Source organism: Neofelis nebulosa, chromosome 5 (genome assembly GCF_028018385.1).
Source record: "Neofelis nebulosa isolate mNeoNeb1 chromosome 5, mNeoNeb1.pri, whole genome shotgun sequence".
Classification (NCBI taxonomy): Eukaryota; Metazoa; Chordata; class Mammalia; order Carnivora; family Felidae; genus Neofelis; species Neofelis nebulosa.
The window spans coordinates 30,925,858-30,946,213 of record NC_080786.1 but is presented as its reverse complement, the minus strand read 5'-3'; the positions used below and the strand labels follow the sequence as shown (position 1 = coordinate 30,946,213).

General features: G+C 52.0%; 1 protein-coding gene across 2 annotated transcripts in view; it reads right to left on the bottom strand.

Moving 5' to 3' along the window:
- The window catches only part of EPHB1 (EPH receptor B1), a 432,844-nt gene that overhangs the window by 300,233 nt on the left and 112,255 nt on the right, over positions 1–20,356 (bottom strand). Inside the window, exon 1 of one of the 2 annotated variants that reach the window (XM_058729965.1) lies at positions 9,331–9,771. The exons of the other annotated variant lie outside the window; for it this stretch is intronic. The gene's annotated coding sequence lies outside the window, so the exon portion shown is untranslated. Of the gene's footprint in view, positions 1–9,330; positions 9,772–20,356 lie in introns of those variants that run through there. 2 annotated transcript variants of the gene reach the window in all.

Sequence of the window (20,356 nt, the reverse complement as noted above, 5' to 3'; positions counted from 1 at the left end):
AAATGGCTCTGCCAGGTGGCCCTGAACAGGGGCCAGTGAACCCATTTGACAGAGTTGGAGACCATGGCACATAAAGGTGCAGTACTTTCTACAAGGCCACACAGCCTCCCACCCTGACACTATAGCTTCAAACCTCAGGGTGCTCCCTACCAGGCTGATCTGGGCTTCCAGGGGCTCTACTGTGGCCCTGGGGTAAGGGTGGGGGCCTTGCTCATAAACCCAAGAAGCCACAACAGCCGCCAGAATCATGCATCACCCCGCCTTAACTTCAGGATCGAGGTGAAGTAGTGATGGACAGGCAGAGGACGCAGGCAGCAAGGGAAACCGAGTCCAGAATCAAAAATAAGAATCAGCCTCATTCCTAAAGCTTCCAAGGACTAGTGTGTTCTGTTAGTCCCATTAATATAATCTAAGACTTCATTTTATTCATAGTCGCCTGCTCAAGGGCTATAATTGAAACTATTTCTAAATAATGTTTTCCATCCACCCTACTGGACAGAAGTTGCAGCAAGAGGAATCCATTTCCCTGCATCCTGCCCGCCGTGGAGACAGAAGACCACAAAACCATAAACCATCCACTCGATATGATTAAGGGCAGTTTCTTTTCTGGCACAGAGCGCTCCTGATTATGGCATTACATTCTGGTGGGGGCTGAATAAAAGTGATTTGAGGAGGTTTACATATCCCTGGAGAGGAAAAGAGCACTCATTTGCATTTATAAAGCATATTGAGAGCTCTGGCAGAAAGTTATGGTGGAAGCACAATTAAATATTTACCATCACTTCTGCTCTCAAACAGTGGCGTGGGGACCAACCAGCTGGAGGTGCATGTGTTGCTGTCAGATCTGATGCCTACAGGGGATGCAACTCTGGAACTCACACCCACCGCCTGGCCTCTGCCCTCTGGGAGCATGTCCTCACTGCCCACGGCAGGGAGGAATGCTGGAGAGGGGAAGAGGCGGTGATGCTGTAGGCGGACTGAGTCGGGATCCCACCTCCACGACTCGCTCTCTGTCCCATTCTCTCCCTCCTTTCTCTTTCTTTCTTTCCCTCCCTCTCCCCCACATCCCTCACTCAGTCATCACTCCCTCCTTCCTTCTTCATCTGCAGAATGGGGCTAGAGTTTTCCAATACACAGGACTGGGGTGGGGGGAGTGGGGAGGTAGGGGGAGATAAAGCACTGCAAATCATATGCTATTGTTATTATTACCACTTAATCACTCCAAGCTGCAGTTTCCTTTGCTAGGCAAAAACCCTAAAGGTGCTATCTGTAAGACACCTATAAGAGATCTGTAAGACTTAACGATATTAAATATCTAATAATATCTTGTCTACCTTCTTCCTTGCATTATTGTAAAGACCAACGAGGAACAGGTTGAGGATACAGCAGCAAATCAGAGAGGTGGGTGCCCTGGAAAGACTCGTGATCTAGTCCAGGGACGGACAAGAAGCAAAAAATTACACTTGGCATCCTATTCTGGCCGAGGCCATGAGAAGGAGACAGAAATTCAAGGGAATGAATGGGGTTCTTCTGCACATGGGGAATGAGTGGGCCCATCCCAACAGGGAGAATGAGAGACTCACACTGCGTGGAGGCAAAAGGAGATGCTGCAGTCTCCTGGACAGTGGTGAGCAGTGGTGGGGAGGGGAGGATGGAGAGCTCCACCTGGCCCTTGGGACAGAGATGATGGAGTGACTCCCCAGGGGCAACAAGGGCAGTGGCAGAAACAGGTGGATTGGAACCAAGTGGGAGCCACCCCAAACATACAAGAGGGTGAGGAAGACTGAGCAAGAGGAGAGGGGAGGCCATGAGGGGAGACAGAAGGGGGCCTCTGGCAAGAGTTGGCTGGACTGGCAAGAACCTGAGAACCCAGGCACATGAGAAGCCTGGCAGAGAGACCCCAGTTTCCCAAGGAACAATCTCCTTGAAGTGGCTTCGATACAGAAACCCTCAGGGTGCCCCCTCCAACTGTGGGGGCCAGTGCCCAGAGGTCCGGGTGAAGGGCCAGGTCAGAGCCCCTGCAAGGAGGAAGAGGCGGCTGCTGCCTGGCTCTGCAGGCGGCTCCCGTCTCTGTCTGGATTGGCACCTCGGGATGTATTGACATTTGGGATGAATTAGATACCCATCATGATGAAAGAGAGATAAATAAACCCTCTCCTTACAGCTCTGCCATTCTTTTTGGAGAGACATTAATCAGACATTCAGCTGAAAATATTTACAACGTCCTTCCGTGGTGGTAACAATATACGACAACATATACAGATGGAATCGGGGCTTCCAGGCCGTCTCGGAGCAGTGCCTTGTGTGCATCCGATAAGGCGAGTCTGTGGACCTTCCAAGCAGAGGAGGGCCAGCACAACCATGCAGTCATTGCCCTGGGCTGCCCTCCGGGGCCCACAGAACTGCTGAAGCTAGAAGCCACACCAGGTGTAGTTGCAAGAAGCAAGCTGTTATTATATCAATGCACTGAGTCGAGGGGCAGCTCACTGCAGCCCCAACTCCCTCCCTGAGCCTTCACAAGGGCTCAGGATGGTTGGAAGAGGTCTGAAACAGGGTGGTATGAAGTGACTCCGGTATCCATTCAGCAAAGGCTGTCTGAGCCACTCCCGCAGGCAGAATGAGCTTTGTTCAGGCGTTAGAGACAGAACAGGGGACAGACAGACATCCCACCCCTCAGGGAGCTTGCAGGCAAGCAGGAAAACAGAAATTAATCAAATAACCATGCAGGTAAATCTGCATTTACAGCTTCTGAATGGCAGGAAAGGGGAATCCCAGGGAGAGTTGTGAGCAGTGAATAAAATGACAGGGGTACTGGAGCCTGGCACACAGCTGGCACTTCCTCCTTCCTTTCCCATCCCCTAGCTGATGAAAGCACAGGGATCACCACCCCATATACTTACACCTACACACACACACACACACACACACACACACACACACACACACACCTGCCCTAAGACTGAGTTCATACCGGCAGGAATAGTCTGTGTATCACACAGTCGCCCCCACTCCCACATCCTGAGTGCGGAGGGACCAGAATGTGCTGGGCACCTCTGACCACGGCGAGGCCCTCTGCCTTTCCGGGGAGGCCCGTGCTACCCTCCAGACCTGGACTCAGCAAGTAGTCTGAGCACCCCCTGGAGCTCACACCCCTCAGCCACCACCTCAGGCTCCTGTGGTGCTCCCACCCTGGCCCTGCTCTGTCCATCACAGCAGCCTGCCAAGGACTCAGCCTGGCCTCCCTGCAGAGTCCTTTGTAGTTCTTTTCCCCGACCTTCCTCAGGGCTGTGTCCTGTCTCCACGTGCTGTGCTCACCGGGCAAGCCAGCCTGTTGTCACAGAATTTCTGAACGATGCCCCCGTGGCTCCCCTCCCAATCCTCAGTCTTTGAGACAGGGTCCCAGAACCAACAGCGTCTAACCCTCAGCTTCACACCACACCCATACCTCCTGCTGCCAATTCAGGCCAGCCTCCCTGTAATCTCATCCCTACGCCTCTGGCCTCTGACTTGGCCTCAAGCTGCTTCCTTGGACCAGGGGAGAGAGAGGCTTTGCCGGCTCTGGGTTTGGGGTGAAGTGGTTGAATATGAACTGTTGAGGATACCAACCAGCCTCAAGGGCCCACATTCTGGCACAACCGGCCCGGGCTCTGCACAGATACAAAAGGTTAGTTAAAGCAAGCAAGCATTCTAAGGAAGCCTTTCACATCCCATCCCATGTGTCCAGCCCATGTAAATCTCTCCATGTCTCCTCTTGTGCACACGGTTCCTGCCCAAACTTTCCTGCCACCCTTCCCTGGAGCCCAGGAGAGAAGCCTCAGAGGCATTTAGCTTCGATTCCCTGTTCCCCCCCCGAGTCTCATCAGATCATTCGCCACACCACGGGGACTCTTTCTCTTCAGCACCTTCTGCAGCACTGATCTGTACACCTCTTTCCATTCTCAGCAACCTCTCTGATCCGGGGCTTCGCCCCCGAACACTGGGACCACAGCAACCGCCTCCTCAACGACGTCTCAACAGAAGCTCCCATCCCAGCCATCTGGTGCCAATGTAAACGGTTTGGAAGCAATATGGCCACACTAAGCAAAACGCTCAGTCAACTCTGGAGTCCTGGGTTACCAACTGACAAGCAAAGCAAATCTCTTCTGAGTGTCAAAGCCTGATCTTCACAGGTAGAGGCATTCCCGCCTGCATCCATGAGCCAGCCAGCCCAGGCCGAGAGAGGCTCTGCACATCATTAATGATACCCATTGGACTAACACTTCTTTACTCTCTTTGCCAAGTGTAAAATGCTAGGTAAGAGAAGCTATGATTAGAGAGGTTGCCACTGTTGGATGTGTCGTAGTGGCCAGTGGGGACGAGAGACAACACCGAGTAAACAGATGAGCTGGTCCTACCCATCTGCTGACTGATGGACTGAATGAGTCAGAACAGGCATTTAAATGATAAATTACAAACTGTGAAATTTGCTCTTTTAAGGAATGCACAGATCAGTGCAGTACCCCCACCCCACCCCCAACCGGCAACACACACCTTTCTCTTTCTGTTCCAAGGTGCAGTCAATTACCGTACATAGAAGGAAGGTGGGGCACAGCACAGCAGTGTGCCTCAAGGAGTTGGGACAGGTCTCCATCTGTGCTTGGTCCACACAGGGCACAGCCCGAGAACAAGCATGAGGCCCAGAGTCCTGCTTCTGATTTCCCTCCCTCCAAGGGCACTGCTGAGGCTCACAGGGCAACAGACCAGAGCATGGGGACGGGACATGAGCTGTTCAGTTGTGGAGCTGGATCGGGCTGGAGATAAGCCTCACATGGGCTGCCTTCTCTGCCCAGCCTGGCCTCAGACTTGGTATACGGCTCGAGAGAATTTCCTCTCTTCTCTGGCCTCAGAGGGTCACTTCTGGCTCCTAATTGTTAGAGTGGTCTCTAAGAAACATGGCCAAACACCAAAGGGAAACTCTGCCTCCTGAATACCCAGGTTTGGCTTGGTCCTCTGGTGACTTAGCCGTGCATACACTTGTACCTCGCAAATGCTTTTTGCTAATAAAACACGGAAATTGCTTTAGGAGACATATTTGTTTCCTAGGGCTGCAACAAAGTACCACAACCTGGGTGGCCTGAAACAGACTTGTATTATCTCAGTTCTGGAAGCGCAACGTCCAAAATCAGGGAGTCATGAGGGCCATGCCCTCTCTGTAACCTGTAGGGGAGAATCCTTCCTAGCTTCTGGTGGTATCCTGGCAAACTTTGGTGCTCCCTGGCTTGCAGCTGCATCATATGTCTGTTTTTGCGGCGCATACTGTTCCCCGTGTGTCTCTGTCTTCATGTGACTCTCTCACAAGGACACCAGTCATGTTAGATTAGGGGCCCATCCCACTTCGACATGACTTCATTTTAACCAACTATATCCACAACAACCCTATTTCCAAATAACATCACAATGTGAGAGTACTGGGCATTAGGACTTCCACACACCTTTCTTTTGGCAGAGGGGAGGGGCACAGTTTAATCTGTAACAGAAGGGTAAGTTGCCAGGAAATAAAGCTGTAAGCTTTCCTCTAACAAATACTCAGGTCCCGCATGGGAAGCTTGGCAAATACAGACAAAGACAAGGCCGGTGTCTCCTTCAGACATCCTTTCTAACAGGTAAGAAACAGTCTTCATTTGCTCTCCTCCAGATCCACTGGCCACCCTTCTCCTTCTCGTTCTGTCCCAGAAGGCAGACCTTTAGAGACCTGTATAGGGGCATCAGCCGGGCCCCTCAGCACAGGAGCCAGGAGGGTGTGGGGAGTGCAGGGCTAAGGCACATCCCTGGCTCCTCCCTGCAGAGCATGCAGAGGCTGGTGGCCCTTTCCTACAGCCTGGGTCTGCTAACAGGGCCCCCACCTTGCCTTCAGGCTGCGGGTGGGAAAGGTGCCCCATCGCTACTGGTCTCTAAGTGCTCTGCCTTCCTTGGTGCTGTGCTTCCCCCATGCAAACCCTGGTAAACAGCCGCTTCATTCATCTCCCCTCCGCCACCTCTCTGGGCCCCCATGTGTTCCGGCCAGGCCTCTACGATCCTCAGGGCTCACATCAGTAACCCAGGATAGGCAGCACCGCATCTCCTGTACCTCTCAAGCCAGGTCCTGCAGCCAGGCACACGGGAGGCAGCCACCTGCAGAGTGGCAGAGTCCTGATCACATGGGACTGGAATAAGACACACTTGGGTGTGAGTCCCAGCTCCAGCGCTATCCAGGTGTCTGACCTTGAGCAAGGTGCTCAGGCCCCTGCAGCTCATGCTCAGCCATCCACTAAATGAAGATAAGAGCACCCACACCTCATACAAGGTATTTGTGTGGAGCCAATGAGGTAGTATTCATACCCAGCACTTCTCCCGGCCACTGACAAGCTGCTGTTGACCCTCAAACAGCAGTTGTTGTTATGTCTCAAGTTTGGTCCTGGTGTGGAGCAGAGTCTCTCATGGCCCAAGGTCCTCAGCTACACCCATTGGGACTGGGCCGGATGCCTGTCTCCCACCCAAAGGCCCTTCTGAAGGATGGGCTTTGGCTCTACCCGGCCCTGGTGGCCTCAGCTGATGGAGGTGCCACACTAGCTTCTCCTCAGTCACCCCCTGCCCAGACACAGACAGGCCACTCAGTGCAGCCTCATTCTTCCCACACACACTGTGAATGAGGGATCTGGGGTGGGGCAGGAGCCCGGGCAAGAGCTCACTAAATGACTGTCTGGCCGGCTCCTCCTGAGGACCAGCTGGACCCTGTGTGGCCCCGTCAGGTCTGAAGCAATGGGGAAGGCCAACAAGAAGAAGCCCAAATAGCCGAGTGGTTCCCCACCCACCCCACCCCCAGACATACACTGAGGCCCAGGAAGCAGCACTGGGCTTTCCTGGGTCCAGTGTTCCCTTCAGTGCCCTGGAACTGAGGCAGAGCATGTGAGGCTGGCACTCAAGGCACTCATCACTGGCTCTGCTCTGCATGAAAGGGCCACACCCCAATCCCAGTGCTCCCCATATTGCCTTCCTCTGCACCCTGCTCCCCTCCCCATGACAGTGCCAGGCAGTGGGCTCCTCTCCCATCTACTATCTCATGAGCCACCAGAGAGGGCTCTCTCTGGGAAGGCCACCAAGAACTTAGGACAAGAGTCTGTCTCTCCTTGCATCCACAGCCCTTGGGAAGGGGGTCAGCAAGCAGCTCCACAACCCTTGGAGGTTTCCCGAAGGGGGCGAAGTCCGGGTAGTTCTTCAGAACAAAGACAGGGTGACAACAGCGTCTGTCCCATTACCCTCCCAGACAACACGCTGCTAGTCTTCCTGAGGTTTCGGGTCGGCTGGGCTCACTCTTTACAGCGTCAACAGTATTCCTGTCTAACTGGAGAGGAAGCTCAGTGCTGGACCTTGCCTGCGGGAGACTGCTGTCATGAAGGTCTGGCCACCAGGACCCTCCATGCACCCCTACACCACCCCCATGCCCCTGCACAGCCTGCACTCATTCTGTGCTCCCAGGCCCCCCTCACCTTGGCCTCCCCACCCTGAGCATAGCTTCTTGTCTCCACATGGCTCACAGACGGATGGGGGCCCCAGGTATGTTCTCCAACATAGGAGAAGCCCTGCACATGTGAGACTTACACAGGAACAAGGAAACACAGAGACCAGAAGCGTTCCATTTGGGGTACAAAAATCCCAAACAGTCTTTCTTTTGCCAAATTCCTTCTTCTGCCTTCTTTTCCTTCTGTCTCAGTTCCCTTTTCCCATTCTGATACCAGTATTCCCTTGTCCTTTAAGATGGCCAGACACCCCTTCAGATCCACATGTGCCCCTCTTGTGCCTGAAAATATGCCACAGCCAGAGAACCAAGAAGAGAACTGGGGGTCACCACCCCTGGTCAGGAATCTCCAGGCATCTCTGGCATCAAACATTATGGGCCCAAGCCAAACCAGCCAGATCAGGCAAGTGGGAAAAGGCAAAGCAGACTTCTGAGGTTGCCTCCGGCCCAGGCATGACTGCTGACTGCCCTGCCTACTGCCGGGCCATCAAGTGTCCTGGGACCTTTAACCAGACCTACAGCCAACCTGGCTCTCAGGCCCTCACCTCTGCCTAACCCAGATTCCTCCCTGACAACACAGGGCACACCTTTCTGCCCAATCCAGCAGCAGCAAAGACAGAGAGAGAGAGAGAGACGCAAGGCACCAGGAGAGAAAAGGAAACCACACAGGGATGCGGTGGTCTGAGGACATCATTTAAATCAACACCCCCCACTGATGGTGCAGGCCTGGCCAGGAGCCCAGTGCCGCTCAGTGCTTCACCTCTTTGCGTTTTTGTGAGTGATGTCAAAGAACTACTAAAATTGAGGAGCCTGGCACTTTCCATTCTTCCATCACCATGGGTTCTGATGGAGATGAAATCTGTGCCCCAGCCACTCGGACATACCCATGAGTTGGCACCAGTGGCACACACAAAAAAGAGCTGTGCAGAATAAGCCTGCTGCCTCCTGTCTATCGTGGGCACAGGAAAGAGGGCCTCTCCCTTCTTGGGGGTACAGGCCCCCAGAGGCATCAATCACCCTGGAGAAGAGCAGGGAGGAGAGCCCACATGCCCATGCAAAATGACTCTGTGCAGTCTTAATGAAGGCCAGCGATGGATGGTGGCCCGAGCTCGTTAATGAGAAGGAACACGCTGCCGTCTGCTTCCCCTTCCAGGCCCTCCTGTGCCCTCATCCTGGATTGATCTGTGGTACAGTATTTCTCTGAAGTTGCTGGCACTGGGAACTGACTCTGAAGTACACTGAGAGCAGTCAGAGAAAACCAGGTGGCCCCAGGGGGGAGGGCTTAGGGGATGTGCCAGGGGAGGGGCCACCAGTCAGAAAAGGAGGGTGTGGGGCTGGCCAGGCAGGCTCTCATGTTCTCCTGGACACACCCTGGACCAGACTGGGGGTGCTGAGTCTCCAGGAGCCACCAGAACACCCTTAGGGCTGTTCCAAAGCACACCTGCCACCAGGTGCTAACACTTTTTGCCGATATCCTCTTCCAAGTGTCCTGTGCTGGGGCTTCTGTGCCTCATGCCACCGCTCTCTCTGCACGTGGCCTCATGCCTCCTCACTGCCCACCCCACTCCTATACAGAGGCCTCCCCCTCCCTCTCCAGAGAGCCAGCCTGGTCTAATGCAGCCCCCAGACCCACCACCCAGGTCCCCCCGATTGAATCTATCCTCATCACACCCTAACCGTCCACCCCCCAAACTCCTCCAGCCATGGCCCCTCTCGCCCCCTTCAGGAAGCCTGCCTGACCACCCAGCCTTTACGTTCCTCCTGCCCCTGAAGATGTAGCCCATCCCCACTAGCACCTCAGCTTTGTAGGGTCTGTGTTCCATGTCATCTCTGCAGTTTCCTGGCCAGTGTCCTGCGAGCTCCATGACAGCAGGACCAAGTGACATCACTTTCCTCCACAGGTACCTTGCAGATCACCCAGCAGTGGCAGTGCACAGCCATTGGAGAGCTGACCCATGGGCCCAGCTGTGTGAATCAGTACTGGGTTCAAAGGCTGTAGGTGGCAAGGCACAGAGGCCCGATTATTCTTCCTTCAGAAGGCCTCCCTTAATACTCCAGCCACCAAGTCTTTCCCACCCTCACCTTGGTACAGAGCCACCACTCAGTGCAGTGCTCAATTGCTGTCTGCTTTCATCATTTTACCCTGTCCGGAAGGACTGATTCTGAACTACTTGCAAGGTGCTGTCTGTCTAGGTCTAACCCTATCCTGTTGCATCACATGACCACTGTTAACACATAGAGGGTCAAAGGGAGGCAAGCAGTGATGGAAGCAATGGACCACCAAGAGCTGACCCCAGGAGGGGCCTGCCAGGGAATGGCTCAATCTTAGCTGTGAGATCACAGTTCTGGCCTGTCTGAGCTGTGTGGTTGGCGGGGATGGGGGATGGGGGATGGGGGGTGGGGGGGTGGGGGGGTGGGGGTTGTCAATGGGGTGATGCCCAAGGCCTCTCCAGCACCACCCCTTGAACTCCACGAATGTCTTCTGCCCCCAGGAATGGACCTCTTCCCACTCTATTTCTCCTTATCAGGGAGAGCCTGTCCAGCCCTGCTTGTCACTAATGCCCCTAAGGCCTCTCTCTCACGGCCAAGGTGTCTGGAGAGGGCCCTGGGAAGACTTCTATTTGTGTTTTCCAATCAATAGCATTGACTGGCTCCTGACATCCAGCATTTCCTGAGATCCCAAATGGTTTCAATGCCACAAATGTTCTCCCTAAGCCTTGAAAAACTCCTGCAGTGCATGCTTTTGTGCAGAAATGTCTCCAGAGGGATTTGAAGCTCCAGGCAAAGTTCCCCTGTTGGCCTGCAAAGCGTCCTGCTGGGTTTTCACAACTGGAGGCAAGCTAGACTGGTGGCCGCAGGGTCCAGCTCCAGCTCTGGTTAGGAGCACCTGATCTGCCCTCTGCAGTAGGAAGGGAGGGCAGGGGGAAGTCTGATGCCTGAAACCTCCCACGGCAGAAGCTGTCACACTCCCACAGCTACCAGGGCTTTGGAACTGGATAAATTCAGCATCACAACCTGGATGTCCCAGGCTTAGGAGAGCACTCTCAATTACAGAGGAGACCTGGGGTCTAGGCCTGGCTCTGCCATCAGCATGCGCTATAAGCTCGGATCTCTCTCTCTCTCTGCCCAGTCCCCCAGGCAGACAGTGGATAAGGTGGATGATCACTCTAGGCCTTTCTGGACTGAGGCTCTTGCCTGGAAGTCACCTCCTCTTCCATGCTGGAAGCTCAAGGCAAGGTTCATTCATCAACTTGGCCTTGCATTTCCCTTCTAGGTTGGGGGAGAGGTTTCCTTGAGAGGGTTGTGCCTCTCAACTCTCTCTCTCTCTCTCTCTCTCTCTCTCTCTCTCGGTTTTCTGGCCTAAAGAACAGGCTTCGGGAAAAACGACACCTGCAGTTCTTTTCCTTCTGAACTGAGAAAAGATCAAGTCCAGTGGCTTCAGGATCTGGAGCTCTGTTCCATGTTTTCCAGCTCAGACACAATGACTTGCCCAGATTTCCTCTGCCCATTCACAATTTCCTATCCAGATACATTGGGGATTGGGTCCCGAATCTGGGCATCACTCTCAATTCAGAACCTCTCTGGGTTTAAAAGCTCCAGAAGTTTGGTATGTTCCTCTATCCTAAGCTCAAGCCTCTGATACAGCACCCTCACCAGTTGACCATTCAGTGTCAGTTTACATACCACCCAAGACGGGTCACTCACTACCTTTCCAAGCTGGCCGTTTTCTTGTCAGATTGGTCCAAATGTCAGAAGGCTGGCTCCTTGGGATTTCCTTTCTTTGGCCCTTATTGTGACCATGAAAGCCCCTCCCCCCAAAACCAACTGCTTCCCTTTCTCCACATCAGCCCTTCAGATTATGAGGGGACAGGACCTTCTGAATAGTCTCTTTCCCCCTCACTCTGGTTCCCTCAGCTCTCCGTCAGCCCCACCACCTCACTGGCACCGTCCTAATGGGACAGCACCCACCACTGAGCTTGAATGCTTTACATGGTCACAGAGGAGCAGCACAGAGGAGGGAAGGGGGCTGTCACCTCCCTGGTGGGCATATCCTACCTCTCATCTCCCTTATGAATCCCACTGAGCATGCCAGGGTCTCCCTAGGAGAAATGTGGCTCCTTAAAGCTCTGAATCCTTCCCCAGGAACACAAGGACCTGACGAGTGGCCCCCTCTTCTGCGTGTGGGTGCTCTTCCTCCTTGCGCTCCCCCCTCCCCCTGGCCCTCTTCCCCCCTTCCCCTCCCTCACCTCTCCTGCCTTCTCCCTCCTTGTTCCCACTCTCCCCTCTCCCTCCTTGTGCCATTGTTGCTGCTTAATAGGGTGTTTCTGGGATGAATAGTGTTTTCAGCCCTGGCTGGGAATACATCCGGCCTTTCCCAGCCCCGCCCTGTCCTCATGGGCGCTGGTGGAGTTCTGTGGAGAGCTAGCCCAGACAATGGGCCAGCAGATTCACTTGAGAACTCACAAAAGCCCCACTTCCCTCCGCACACTGCAGAGTGACAGGCACAGGGAACAGATCCCCTTCCCTGCATGCAGCCCACGTGGGTTACTGTGAAGGCATGGGGCCCTGTGCAGCAAGGCTGGAGCCCTAGGTCCTCGACCCGGGAAAGCCAGTGACAAGGACCAGCCTCTCTCTAGTCAGAGCTCCCAGAGGCTGGGCAAGCCCTCCCCGCCCCCCGCCCCATGCATTCATTGGGAATATGAGCACCTCCATGCCTGACACGTGGAAGCATCTTGGTGTATTCGCAGAAGGCCCCACATCCTGTGTTTAGAATAGGAGGGGCGAGGGCTTGCAAAAGGGAAGATGGGATACACAGCTCAGGGCATTACGGGATGGGGGCAGAAATGTGCCCAGGATGTGGGTAAGAGCACTGGGGGCCCATTCAGGTTTGGGTGAATGGGCCAGTGACCAAATCAGCGGGGGAACAAGACACTAGCGAGGCCATCAGCCTACAGTCTTCTCAGGGGAGGAGGCTTATCTGCAATGTATTGGTCCCTAACTCTGTACCAGGAGACCGTGAATTTAAAGGCAGCAACGTGTTGGAGGCCTGGAGAGGGAACGCCAAGTTCTGGAATGCGGGTGGGGAGAGTGCATAGGCGGTAAGCAGGGACATGAATGGTTATTATTCAGCCTCCCAAGGACAGTCAAGTGGTAATATCTAAATGTGGCCATGTTCCAAGACTTCTATTAATTTTTAAATTGAGTAATACAATCAAGTGTACACTCTTTCTGGTAAGGTGTCAATTCTCTTTGCATCCTCCTGATTTCCATCACCAGTACTACAGGCTGGCTTTCTTGGACAGGAGGGGAGTCACCATTTCCCCACATCGTAAGAACTGCCCTAACGTATGATGTGATGACAACTGGCAAACAGCAAACTGTGTCCCTCCTGGAAGCTCCCTTGGTGCTTCACATCTTGGGTTCACATCGCAGCAAAATGACATGGAGCTTTACTCTACAACAGCCAAAATTCAGTGTTAAGGCTAGAAATGGCCAGAGACAGTTGAGCTGTGTTTTATGTTTCACCATGTTCCTTAGGTACACCTGCCCTTCCTTTTAAAAAATGATGCAAAGCTTTACTTACCAGCAGAGGAAAATACACACCTGCCTTATTTAAAGGACCCCTACCTAGCCAGTTATGATGCAGCTAACAAAGCACTGGAGGTGAAGTCAGAAGACATGGGTTCCAATCCAGCTATATAATAGCAGTGTGACCTTGGGAAACCTACACAACCTCTCTGAGCCCCAGATTTCTCACCAGTAATATGAGTAAAATATACCTGTTTCTCAAGGTAATATGAAGGTCTAATGATGCTATTGTAAAGTGTTTTTTATGGTACCTGGCCCATAATAATCACTCATTATCTATTATTATTTTGAAACAGTTGGATAAAAAGTTAAGATATATGCTTTTTAAAAATTTTTTAACTTTTTTTTTATTTTTGAGAGACAGAGAGAGAAAGAGAGAGAGAGAGAGAGAGAGAGAACGAACAAGTGGGGGACGGGCAGAGAGAGGGGAAGACACAAAATCAGAAGCAGGCTCCAGGCTCCGGGCTGTCAGCCCAGAGCTCAATGTGGGGCTCGAACCCACAAACGGTAAGATCATGACCTGAGCGAAAGTCGGATGCTTAACCAACTGGGCCACCAAGGCGCCCCGATATATGCCTTTTATGACGAGTGTAAGGTCTGTGTCTAGACAGGGGTCCCATGCCCCTTCATTTTTTGCATGTGGACCTCCAATTGTTCCTGCACCAATTGTTGAAGAGACTGTCTTTGCTCTATTTTATTGCCTTTGCTCCTCTGTAAAAGAGAACTTGACTATATTTGTAGGGGTCTTTTTCTGGGCTCTCTATTCTGTTCCATTGCTATGTGTATTCTTTTGGAATACCACACTCTCGGGGTGCCTGGGTGGCTCAGTCGGTTGAACGTCCGACTCCGGCTCAGGTCGTGATCTCACAGTCCGTGAGTTTGAGCCCCACATCGGGCTCTGTGCCAACAGCTCGGAGCCTGAAGCCTGTGTCTCCCTCTCTCTCTGATCCTCCCCTGTTCATACTCTGTCTCTCTCTGTCTCAAAAAAATAAATAAACGTTAAGGAAAAAAAAAAAAAAGGAATACCGCACTCTCTTGATTACTGCAGCTTTATAGTAAGTCTTCCCTCCTCTGTGCTGCTTCTCTGTCACCATGTAAAGCATTCAAGCTCAGTGGTGGGTAGTGTCAGTTCTCCACCTCTGCTCTTCAACATTGTTTTGGTTATTTGACGTCTTTTGTCTCTCCATACAGACCTTAGAATCATTTTGTCTATGTCCATAAAATAACTTGCTGGGATTTTCATTAGGATTGCATCGAATCTATAGCTCAAGTTGGGAAGAAGTGACATCTTGACAATATTGAATCTTCCTGTCCACGAACATGGAATATCCCCCTATTTAGTTCTTCTTCAATTTTGTTCATCAGAGTCTTGCCGTTCATTTCATAAAGATCTCACCCATATCTTGCTAGATTTTATTTTTGAGGGGATGCTAACATATGCTTTTAATAAACAGCCCTTAGAATTTATAAAATGTTTTCACAGACATCATCACATCTTCAAAAGACAGTTGAGAGATAGGCATGTGCCCTATTGCTTGAGATCTTATTACACACACTAGCCATAGTACCATCAGTCAAATGGATCTTGGCTTGCATTCCCTGGACCTCTGTAGGGAACATACCATCTTGGCTGGGAAAGAACACAGCTCTAGGGGAAGTCCTCCAGCCTGTTCAAGAGCACACCCTCCCAAGTGGCCTTAGTTTACCACCCAGAAGCTGGGCTGAATGATGTTCGCTACGATGGTCTATGCTGGCAGTTGGCAAACTTTCCGTCAAGGGACAAATAGTAAATATTTTAGGCTTTGTGAGCCATAAGGTTTCTGTTACACCTATGTAAATCTGCCATTGCCATTACAGCATGAAAACAGGTTACAGGCTTCATCGTGCCCGTGGCCTACCGTTTGCCCACCCAAAATCTAGACAGGAAAAGGGTCTGGCCTGGACAAATGTGCAGACAGAATTTGTTGAGTGAGATTTAAATTTTTTCATGTAATTTTTAATCAACTAATTCGTTATTTTAACATACAATAATAAAATAGCCTTCGAGCTATCAGTACACCTACAAACTTCTGCAGAAGTCTTTGTGACCCTTCAGAACACCAGAAAGACACCAGCTGTGTCCCTGGGGATGTTTAGTGAACAAAAACAAAATTAAATATAGTTTATATTGAGTACTCTAAGCAAAGTATATCCATTGAAGATGACTGGCCTAAGTCTGGTCTATGATGCCATTCTCTCTGGCTTACTGGTTTCCACCAGCTTCAGGAAGGAGTTTAAGTTCTTCCTAGAAGGCCTGAAGGAAAACAGAAGAAGCATGGGGAGCACAAGTCTCACTCACCACTACTGAATTTTCAGAGACACATGGGTAACTAGTGTTCCTGTCAGCTGGGAGTCTGTAAACTTGGCACATCAAGAGAAACATGTTGTCATGTTTAGGGAAGAGTCCCCTTTGATGTGATGGGGCCATAATCAGAGGCACAATGAAGGAGATCAGTTGAGAGAAAATGCAACATAGCAAAACCAGGTGGTAGAAGGAGAGGAGTCAGCAGATGGGCAAAGGGGGCTTCAGAAGGGAAGCCAACAGCAAGATGCTCAATCAAAACAAGCCAAGGCCTACCCAGGAATCATGGGGAAATGGCAAAACTCTGCCCGCCCTCCACAGCCTAGAGGGCAGCTGGGGGATAATGGACACAGCAGGGCTCCTGTCACCACCAATACTGAATTTCTGCAACTACAACCAAAGAGTACCAAGGAGTGCCAGCAACCACTAAAAGCTAGGAGAGAGTCAAGGAACAGATTATTCCTCGGAGCTTCCAGAAGGAATCGATTTGGCCAACACCTTGATTTCAGACTTCTGGCCTCCAAAATGGTGAGAGAATAAATCTTTGTTGTTCTAAGCAACTAGCTTGTGGCAATTTTTTATGGTAGCCCTAGGAAGCTAATCCAGCCAGGAATGGCATGTTCCCTCCATGACTCCAGGGGCATGGTCTGTCTTGTCTACACCTATATCCTCAGGTCCAGGCACATTGTAAATACTCACCACCTGCTCAGTGCATGGATGGCCAAGGCTACTGCAAGCCCTGAGCTGGCTGATGGGTGGCCCCCGGGCCTGAGAGTAGGACAAGGGGTGGGAGATAGCTGGTCAAGGCACTGGCCTGAAGGCTGTGGAATTCTCTGACTTGCGAAGTCCTAAGTTCAAGTGCATTGGAGCACTGGGGTGAGGAAGTGTAGCAAGTGACAGCAAAGGTTGGAAGTCCAGCAGGAAGTAGTAATCAGGTTCCTGAGAAAACCATGACCCTGGATCTTGTGACTATCCTGAAAAACTACTTTCATCACCTCAGTCTGTAAAAGAATCCTTGGAGCTAAGTGGTATGAACTATCAGGGCCCTGGGGAGGACAGCGATGGTCAGGGAAGATTTCCTGCAAGAGCCAGACTACAGGCACCTCTTGGATTCTGCAAAGGATTTGGATGGGAGAAGACATAAGGGATTGGAAGGTTTGGAGCAATGTTTCCCAAAGGGTAATATGTGGAACTGGGAAACAAGAATATATGCTCCAGGGAAAAAAACGTTATGTGGTCCAGTTAGTTAGAAAAGTTAATTAAACCAGTGTCCTTACCACAAGACTCTTTGGTAAGGATAAAGGGGTGGGTTGTGAAGTGGGGCTCCAGAAACAGACCATCCTCAGTAGCTAATACTGGTCAAGTATTCTGGCTGCCAAGGAGAGGGATGGTAAATGGTAAATGGGTGGCAGAGAGTGGGCATGGCAGGGCCAGGCTGGTGTCAGCCTGCAGAACATGGGACCTGTCCCCACCATTCTCAGCCTTCCACCCATATGACTCAGGAGGTGGTCTGAAGCCAGAGGTGAGGAGGGCCCAGGCTGTGGTAGAGACATACCTGGTAAGACACACGAACATGAGTGTCACTATGCCTTCTCTGGTGAGGAAGGAGATTTCCTAATTACAAAAAGAAGGCAAGATGACAGGGCACGCACTGTGTTTATTTTCATTTCGTATCCTTTCAGATGAGCTTAATGACAATGCTCTACCTTGGTACAACTACAGTGCCCCCAAACAGCACATTGATCCTGATTGTATCCATTCTCAGCTCACTCCTTGCTGGGAATCTCTGCCCTAACTCCCCAAACTGTGCTCATGTCAAGAGGGGGCCATGGGAAGTGAAGCAGGTAAGAAGGAGCCCCATGCCTGGGGCAGGGGAGGGTGGCCCTCACCACTCCCTGAGCACAACCCAGCCCAGCTGACCCCCGACTTCATCTTCAGAGCCCCATCTTCTCCAATGATCCCTGCTTCCCAGCATCCTGGGCCTCTGAAATTCTCTCCCCACTTCTGGCAAAGAACCCCAGGCAGAACAGTGTGGTAAGTCCCATGGGCCGTACTGTCTGGCCCCTGTAAATCCACCCATCACAGGCTGCCTTTGCTCTTCTCCCTTTCCTGTGCACCTTTATCTAGCAGGCAGTCTCTACAGATGTGCTAAAATCATGGATAAAGCACGTGTGTTTTCCAAAGTGGAGCTCCGCCCTCCTACCTAGGGAATCAAGAATGCCCAGCTAGGTCACCAGAAGAATGCTTGACAGGCTCTGAGAGGCTCCTGGGCTCCCTCAACCTGCACTTTTGGTAGCTCCAGGCAGGAAAATTGAGGGAAGCTGATCCCTGGTGGTTTCTCAACCTCCTCCATCTTCAATTTACATAAAGCATCCAAAAGAACAGCCTCCCCAAAAGATGGGGTCTTTCTGCAATTACTGGAGAATGAGGCAGACCCTCATGGTGGATCAGCCTCACCCACCCTCCACCCAGCTGCCTCTGCTCCCACATGGCCTGAGGGACTGTCGGGGTGACCAGCCACAAAGCTGCCACCCCCCTCATTACTTTTGCTCGGCAGACTCGGCTCCTGTGTAGATCATTTGTCACTCAAAATACAGCCCTGACACTGGGGACTGGATACCTGTCACCAGGTACAAAGCTCTCTTCCCCCAAGGTCCTCTGGTTAAAGCAGAGAGGTGGAAGAGCTAGGCACGGTTGACCAAAACCAGCAACTTTTGTCAAAAAATAGGTCTCTTTCAGACTGGCTAAGCTCGAGCATATTGTATAAACACTACACATAGATGCTTTAAAGCAATTTTTAAAGTTTGCCTTCTGTAAATTACATCACCGTCTCCCCTGACCACCTCACAACTGTGACTTGCTGCAGAATTCATTTTCTCATGCCTACACACGGGATCCACAGAAGCCAGCTTGGGTTTGCACCTTCGAATCCCTTGCCATGACCCCTCCACTGGGAGGTATTTCTCTCAATCATGAACTTTACCCCACAGTGAGAATCCAAAATGACCCCTTAGCTCCAAAGCCTAAAGGCCCCACCCCCACGGGCCCTCTTCCCAAACAGGCTGTGAAAGATGTCCCACTCCACAGTGCCCACCTGCTCCGCAAAGAACTGTGCCTGTCTCGTCTCCCACAGCCCCTCGCCCTCCCCACCCTTTCCGCCACCCCAGCAGCTGCCTTCTTTCCAGAACCACCGCAGAAAGATGAAAGGGACCATGTCCCTTAAACACAAGAGAATATTTTGAACAGAGAATTAACAGCAAATTAAACTGGTTTCATTGTACTCATTCATGCACAAAATGAGTGTGGGAGTTAAGCAGAGAAAAACCAAACAGGCAACGCGTCGCGATAATCAGAGGGCAGAACCAAACCTCAGAAGGAAATGATCACTCAGGGGAGGAAAGCGCCACGCAGCCTGGGCTCCTAATTGGTCGGCAGCACTGCCTCTTCTCACAGCCAGCCTCCTTTCCAGGGCTGGGAACTGCACAGGGTGACTGTGGAGCTGACTCCAATGAGCTCCCTTTGGCAGCAGCCAGTCCCGTCAAGGCGGACGCACCCTCCCCCAAGTGCCCAGGCGCCTGCCCCCTCCCAAGGATCGCAGGGGCTCTGGGGCCAGAGCAGATGCTTGCACTGGCTCTGCACAGGCTCAGGAAGCAATGTTACAGCAACAACCAACTAGGGCCCACGTTCCTCCAGCCAGTCTCCCTCCCAGGCACATTTGGCTGCAGTGAGGTCGCGGTGGAACTGCTCAGCATAGGCATGACGTCCGAGTCCACGGGTCTCCTGTGGATTCTTCAGAATCCAGGATTAGCAGCAAGAGAATAACAGCCTGTAGAATGCCGAACAATTTTAAACAACCTCACAAATCTCTTTTCCACCAACTCTGCCTGGTTAATCCATTATCTGGTTCCCATCTCTGGTGGGTACCCGGGCCCCTCCTTTTGCAGAGGCCTCACCACTGCCATCCCTAGAAACGTACACAGGGCCCTGGCTGGTGGGAGGGGAATGTCCATGAGCAGGCAGTAAGTTAGAGGACCCTGGACCCCCAGCCCCCAGGACCAGCTGAGAAGGTGATCTTACGCAAATTCATTTTTAATGGCAAGTAATGCTGTTAAATGTGCCAAATTCCCCATACGGGCCCACACACCTGGCCTCGGGGCAAGCTGGGGCCTCGCTCCTGGGCAGACTGCTTTAGAGGTCAGAGAGGGTACATGTGACACCCCAGCTCCTCCCTGCCCCCACCCTCCTCCACACACCCACCCTGGCTTTTCCAGCACAAAGTGGGCCCCCCTCAACAGCCAGACTCCATGAGCTGCAGGGGTACCTGGCATGCAAGAGCCCAGGCTGGAGCCACATGCTAGCAGGCTGCTCAGGACCTCACCTGCCTTAACCACCTCGCACAAAACACTCTGCCACCCTTGGCTTGTCACAGAGCAACCCAGGGATCTAAGTATGGTGCTTGCACTTCCTTTTCTATTTCTTCTTAATACATAAAAGAAGATAAAAGGAAGAAGTTAAGCTTAGTCCTTCTGAGTGTACAGATGGCCCCTGGTGCCCTCCCTGGGGCTCTGGTAGGGGTCATGTGTCAGGCACAGCTTCCCAGGTGTCCTGAGAGAAGCACAGGAGGACAGAATGCAGAAGGGTGACCAGCGTGCCCTAACAGTGTGTTCATTTCAGCGTGACACTGCAGCTTATAGATGCCTGGCAAAGAGCGTATAATCTGGTTTAGGCCAAATGAACCCTTATAAAAATAGAATCAGTGGCTCTAAAAGATTCCTGCAAAGAACTCACAAGTTGAGCCATTCCAGTACTGCAAGCGTAAATAAGGCCCATGAGCCTGAGGTTGCTGACACTTGCCCTACATCTAGTAATTGCTCTTCATCAGCCACACAAGG